This window comes from Periophthalmus magnuspinnatus, chromosome 7 (genome assembly GCF_009829125.3).
Source record: "Periophthalmus magnuspinnatus isolate fPerMag1 chromosome 7, fPerMag1.2.pri, whole genome shotgun sequence".
NCBI lineage: Eukaryota > Metazoa > Chordata > Actinopteri > Gobiiformes > Gobiidae > Periophthalmus > Periophthalmus magnuspinnatus.
In genome coordinates this window covers 18,296,917-18,304,680 of record NC_047132.1, presented here as the reverse complement: position 1 = coordinate 18,304,680, position 7,764 = coordinate 18,296,917, and positions in this window count along the sequence as shown.

The window sequence follows — 7,764 nt, the reverse complement described above, 5'->3', positions numbered from 1 at the left end:
ATAACAGCATTCTATCATGTATAATTCTTCTGTAATTTCAAACTTTGACTTCCAATTTTTCAGTCGTACGTGTTTCTACTATTTTGCTTTCGTTGCTGTTGACGTCTTCATTGCGTTTTCCATTGCAAACTTGGGTGCTTCCTTACTCTCATTCCTTGCTTCCTAACTCCTCTCTTGTTCCCTAAACCCTTGTGTCCTTGCCTTGTCCTCTCGGCTCCTCAGTCCTCGGTTGGTGAATGTTTACTGCAGCACACGCTCATGTCCATTTAGGGTCGTTCCTGTCAAACAAATACAGAACAGTTAGACTCAAGAGAAAAGGAGGAAGTTAAGGAGAGAAGATGAGAAAAAGAGGAGGGGAGATGAGTTAAGGAAGCTTGCATCTTAAGTACCTTTTCTTGTTGTTTCCATGCAGATGTAATTAAAATGCCTGGAATGTTCAACAGTGTGACATTAATACGATCTATCGCTATAGACAAGCAGGTGACAACTACAGACCAAGTGACAGGTCCGATTTGTGGAGAGGCAATCTTGCTCACAGTAGAATGCATGTTCTCGAGGTATTTTTGAACAATAAAAAGCACCTGTAATAAATGTTTAATGCTAAACTGTAAAACAAAGCAGTAACAGCTCTATGGAGAAGCAGGTAACGGACCCCCAAACAGAAAAGTTATGAAGTGCTCCTTTAAATCTCACGTAATATATATGTGTTTGCATTTGACCTGGTTTGGTATGGTGTGCTTTTATTTGCACAGGGACAGTGCACAACAATACATTAACCAAGACAAAAGCCATAGCAGAGATGTTGGTGCCAGGTTATAGCATGAGCTGTAGTCCCTGAGCAGGTTGGTAGAAATATTAAAAATACAGATTCAATGTATATAGGTAAATTGACCAAAACTAAATTAAACAGATATTACCTAGGACCACTTTGTTCAAATACTATTCTAAAAACAACAGCCACACACATAAGCACACACGCTGTTACCCACTCACTTTAGCCCGTCCCACCCTCCATCAAGGCTATGCACACACACATTTTACATTCTACTCATCATCCAAATCACATTCAAAGCTGTACAAACTTCTTTAGATATCAGCCACTTCTTTCTCAGACATGCAAACATTTGAAAACCTGTGCAGGTCCTGGTTTGAGCCCAGTTTAGTCCTGATGTAGACTTAGTTTAGTCCTCTTTTATTACCATATGGTCTTATATCTGTGTAATCTCTCAGTCATTCAGGTAGGTTCCATAGTGGTCCAATGGGCACATACGAGTGTATGTGGTCTTCAGCTCGAGATTCATTGTAAAGTTATTCAGGAAAGGTTCATTTCTGTTCTGTGAATGAGACTTTTTAGTATTGATACTTCCTCAAATGAGTATTTAGTTTCAATACTAGTTTTAATATCACTGAGTATCTGATTTTCAATGCTTCTTTTGACAACCCTAGTCCGCCGTGTCTATGCACAAGAGACAGCCTCATGAGACAGCATCATTCATGCTATAAGTCACTATGGAAATACACAACCTCTACTACAGGCCTGAGGAGGAAGTAAGATGAGCAGAGCTTGACCCTATATCAGAGGAGAGGAAAGGCAGAGGTGAGAGCATTTGGTAAATCCTCTGTAGATTGTGAATAATTTATTTCTTCTTTTCACTTGTGCCTGTGTCAGCGCCGCCATGTTCTGGTCCACTCTCACTTTACTGAAAACAAACAGCCTGGAGCAGTAGCTCAGTAGACATTGGGTAGGGACATCCACCCTGGCCTGAAGGTTGAGAGTTCAATGCCTTTCACAAGCATTGCTTATTGAATTCTTAAGCAAAATTAGTCTTCCATGTGTAATCTGTGGCTGCTATCACTAACTAATACTAGTATTATCACTACATTTTTGAAGATAAGCAAAATGAGAGTGTTAAGAATATAATGTGTAACGAATTAACCAAAAAAAGCTGCACTTTATTTCTTAAAGTAAACACATTGTGCTGTTCTCTGGTGTATAGTCATAATCTGGATTATTACTTTACATTTTGTTCATTTTAAAACACAATATTGATCTAAATCAACAGCTGCCCCTTCAGGGTATGTTACTGAACATGTCATCACAACAAAGTGACGCCTTTGTCGGACTCTGCTGACAGCGTCGCTTACATATAGCTGCTGCAGTTCATGGTAGTACATAGTGGATTTTTTTTATTTGTGTGCAAACATTTATGCAATGCTGCTGAACCCTATGAATCACTGTTAAAAAAATACAGCAATTTTACAGTCCATTCACATCTGTGTGAAATGTGAACCTGAACCAAGGCACTTGCAGGCACATTTTAATGCTGATTTCAAAATAATTACTATTGTGATAATCTCTTCCAAAATACCTCGGATTCAGGAGGAGCAGTGTGGTTTTCGTCCTGGTCGTGGAACACTGGACCAGCTCTATACTCTTCATCGGGTCCTCGAGGGCTCATGGGAGTATGCCCAACCAGTCCACATGTGTTTTGTGGATCTGGAGAAGGCATTCGACCGTGTCCCTCGTGGTGTCCTTTGGGGGGTGCTCTGGGAGTATGGGGTCCAGGGCTCTTTGCTAAGGGCTGTCCGGTCCCTGTATGACCGGAGCAGGAGCTGTGTTCGCATTGCCGGCAGTAAGTCAGACCTGTTCCCGGTGCATGTTGGACTCCGCCAGGGCTGCCCTTTGTCACCGGTTCTGTTCATTATATTTATGGACAGAATTTCTAGGCGCAGCCAGGGGCCGGAGGGGGCCTGGTTTGGGAACCACAGGATTTCATCTCTGCTGTTTGCGGATGATGTTGTCCTGATGGCTTCTTCGAGCCAGGACCTGCAGCAGGCACTGGGGCGGTTTGCAGCCGAGTGTGAAGTGGTTGGGATGAGAATCAGCTCCTCCAAATCCGAGGCCATGGTTCTCGACCGGAAAAAGGTGGTTTGCTCTCTCCGGGTGGGTGGTGAGTCTCTGCCCCAAGTGGAGGAGTTCAAGTATCTCGGGGTCTTGTTCACGAGTGAGGGAAGGATGGAGCAGGAGATTGACAGGCGGATCGGTGCAGCGTCTGCAGTGATGCGGTCGCTGTATCGGTCCGTTGTGGTAAAGAAGGAGCTGAGCCGGAAGGCGAAGCTCTCGATTTACCGGTCAATCTACGTTCCTACCCTCACCTATGGTCATGAGCTCTGAGTAATGACCGAAAGGACAAGATCGCGGATACAAGCGGCTGAAATGGGTTTCCTCCGCAGAGTGGCCGGGCGCACCCTTAGGGATAGGGTGAGGAGCTCAGTCACACGGGAGGAGCTCGGAGTAGAGCCGCTGCTCCTACACGTTGAGAGGAACCAGCTGAGGTGGCTCGGGCATCTGCTCAGGATGCCTCCTGGACGCCTCCCTAGGGAGGTGTTCTGGGCATGTCCCACCGGGAGGAGGCCCCGGGGAAGACCCAGGACACGCTGGAGGGACTATGTCTCTCGGCTGGCCTGGGAACGCCTTGGGGTCCCACCGGAGGAGCTGGAGGACGTGTCCGGGGTGAGGGAAGTCTGGGAGTCCCTGCTTAGACTGCTGCCCCCGCGACCCGGCTCCGGATAAGCGGAAGAAAATGGATGGATCTTCCAAAATATCAAGATATTCATATCTGTCAATATCGCCAAACGTACTTGGTATAATCTGGCTTTAGATCCGGTTTATTACTAGAATAGTCCTTTTTAAGCCAAGTATAACTTCACTTTTACTCCTCCATACATAACTCTTAATTCTCGTTAATCGTTAAAAGTTTTTCCATAAATAATGAGCTGATGCCTGTGACGCTGCGTTGTGATTGGCCCTTGGGAATCCCTGCTGACATCATGTGTTTCCGGGCGGATCCTGGGTCAGCGTTTCTGAGTTGAGGGCTCTAATGCAGCTTTTATGGATTTATGGGGATGATATTATTATGATGGAGGAGAGAGAGCTGATCCTGAGTCAGTGCTTTCACTTCGAGATACAGGTGGACAGAGAGGGGACGAGTAGCCATTTGCATCAAAGTTTGAAGTGTTATCTCAAGATGAGTTATTACAGTTTGTTCAATAATGTTACGTAGTCTATGAAAGATCTCATATGTTTTACATTATGTGGGTAGTATGTATTTAGGTCTGCTGGATAAATCATGTTTTAAATTTACAGATGTGGTAATTACTAACCTGGCGAGGGCTACACACGTTTTCTGTACAATATAAAAATGCGTAATCTGGGCCCTGGTCTTATTTCTCAGAGTTCTGATGGGTGTAAAAGACCAATCAGAGAAATGCATGGTCCGTTTTTGTCAAAGCAAACACGGTGAATTAGTATAAAGAAAAGAGAAAAATAATTACACAAAGGACTGAGAAACATTGCAGACTCCTGAAGAACCAATGAGTAAAGCACTAATCTGAGGAGTTCTTCAAACGGTGTCATATACTACTGTAAGAGAGCACTGCACCTTTGGGGACAATAAACTAAATGAGCAAAATCTGTCTGAGTTTGGCTTGAGTCGCGGAGGAGGGGGTGGTGACCAGACTGACATCCTCTGTATTGAGATAGAGTATACAGAGAGCAGAGCACCAGTCTGGATGCCTCACTAGATAATTACATGGAGTGGAAACTAACCAGGGCCTCTGTGTAAATATTAGTTTCTCCTTCTCATTTCTCATTACCATAGTAGGCTACTTAATTGGAAATAAGATAAATTGAACATGTTTGCTCTAATGTAAATAGTTGGACTGTGGTACTACTCTCTTCAATAACAAGCAATCTATTTGAATCATTCTTCCTTTGGTACTCATCAAATGAAGAAAGTTAAACTTAAGTGTTGGTTGTGGAAAAAAGGCTTCTTTATACAACCTGCAAAATGATCAAATTTAGTTTCACGTAAAAGGGGGAAGTTGCATTCTTAGTTTGACCTTGTGATTGAGGTTAAAATCTTGCAAAAAATGTGAATGGATTGTAAAAGTAACCAAAAGTTGTATTTTTAATCAGCTTTTTAGCAACTTTTCTTAAATTTTGATTATTACATACTAGCGTCACAATACAAACATTTTAAACTCGATTTTGGTACTAAAGAATAGACAAGATGCTCCATTAGATCTGTCATGATAACAAAGTTTGAAGTTCGATATACTGCTTATTTAAATATAGAAACTCATTTATGTCACTGACACAATAACCTAAGAAGAGATTTAAACCACAAAATCTATTCTAAATGTACAATACTGTTTAAAAAAATCATGAGCTGTAATAAATAAATAGCAGAATGAAACGCCTAAATTCAGTTTGCATCTGTAATGAGTCACAAAAATTATTTATTCAACCTTCTATAGTTAAAGTCATATTGTATTGACAAAAAATTACTAAAATATTCCCAGTACCGCAAAGAAACTGTACACACAATAAATATTAACCCCAAAAAAATTTTGTTCCAGCTTTCATTGAACAATAAGTTGATGTAGTAATTATTGCGACAGGCCTATACTCAATTTATTTAGAATTTTATATATTTCTCTGTATCAATACCTGCTTAAATGAGTATCAGGTTTCGATCTGATTTTCAATACTTTTAACAATCCTACTATATACTTGATATTATAATTTTGCATATAGTATCTTAACCATGTCAACTTCTCCTAAGTGTCTGCTGATAAAGTCTGTGCACAAACTGAGGTTAATGCAGGGACCAAAAGGAGTCTGGTCTGGAATAGGACCTGGACTGGACAGATCCTTGATCAGTGTGGACCAGGAGCCAATCACTGATCAATACATCACTGGAGTTTATTCTCAGCCTCTGCTACTGATGCCTTCACATGCAACTTCATCTTTAAGTAAACCGGGCCTAAACCAGGTCTAAACACCTCTAGACCAGGACTTAACCAGAACTGAAGCAGGTCTTTTTGGTAGTGTGTGTTGACACAGAGAAGTTCATAATAAAATCATGAAGACATTAGTTCTGCGTTTGTGAAGGCATGAGTAAACCAATCAGATGGCAGTGCTAAGATCACATGTCTAGGTTACATAAGAGACTGTTCTCCAGACTTGGACCAACACTGTCTCAGACTTCAGACTTTTAAATTTGCGACACTACTGAATTTGAGGTGCATGTTTCTATTACTACACCAGGACTAAACTAGGCTCACAGAAGAGGAGAAACAACACAGACATTTGTCAAGTCAACAGGTTAAGCACTATCGAGGGGAATATATAAAGTTTGGTCTCTGTTGGAGCCATTCTGTCATGTATTGTATTCTATGATTAACTGCCCTATATAAGAGGTGAAAAGCTGCACTCAGGCGTTGCTGTGTGGAGGTATAGTGGATGGCTATAGTAGAGTGGATTCAGTGTGGATGGATATGAAGGTACGCCAATAAACTTGTTTGGAACATAGTATTTCTAGACTCTTGTGGAAGACACACACCACACACACTGTAGCTATAGCGGACCTTACACAAGGCAAGTCTCTCTCCAAATTTATTTTATTTTAACAGTCTGGGTTTTTTTTGTTTTTTTTTTTTTTTTTGGAGTATGTATTGAATAGAAATTACATTTTTTGCTATAATGCAGCAATCTTGGCAAAATACAAACAGCATTTTTGAGTGCTCAGAGAAGATGAGTGTGGAATACCAGATTAATGAAACAAGTGTGAATGATGCAAAATACAACTCAAGGTATGTTTTTGACATGGTTAAAAGCTCCAAAAATGGCAATTTTGCATAATATGTGTTCTTTAAACTGCTTCAGGTGAGCAGGTAACTAGACCATCAAAATCAACCCAATTACATAAGCTGGAGTCTTACTTTAGTCCTGGTTTAGTCCTGGATTGCACTTGGACTAAGTATGCTCCTGGCTATATCAAAGCAAAGAAACAACAGAGATAGAAGTAGGAGAGGAGAGTGTGGAAGTATTAGACTACATTAGAGCACTATCTTTACACACGGCTCACACATTCAGTCTTCTATACGCACTATACGGACACAGGAACTGACTATAGAGACATAATACATTCATCAATATACGAGCTGAAAGAGACACCATATCCGCTCATACACAACACTATTGCAGAGCTGCTTTTTCCAGTCATGAAGAAGTTTTGGTAATAACAATGCAGTCTCAAAGTGGCTGCCATTTTGTACCCACAGCCTCTCAAAACACAATTAAGTACTTAGTCACGTTTTTTGGAGACATACATTAATTGATTTCCTTATATAACCGTACCCCAATTTTTGTCTCCATATGGAAGGCATGTATCTATACAGATTTCAATCCCCACAGTGTGATAAACACCTGCCCACGGGGATGGTGGGTGAAGTGTCTGGCCCAAAGACACAACAACAGATTGAACTTGGGTGGGAAGGATTCACACTGCCTATATTATTTAAATTATGTGTTAAATACCTTTCATTTCATTTTTGTCCACATGTTTTTAGTGCTTTATAATAATGAAATGTTATGATAAGTAGCTTTTAGTGGAGGATGTATTCCTCCCTGTATCATCCTGATTTTATCCTCATCTCTGTTGAATTTGAACAGTGATTTTTTTTGACTGTTGTAGGAGGAGGTGAAAGTCTGACGGCCACACACAACACACAACACAGCTGTTCTTATAAAATTAAAAGACTTTATGTTAGACTTTAACCAGTAGATGTTTTCTGAGGAGGAAGAAGGATAGTAAAATGCTAGCAATTTAGTAGTTTAATACTTTTGTTGTGTCCCTAGGCAAGACCTTTCACTCACTCAACTTTTTAGGGTGAATTTTGAGGGTCACTGTTTAAGAC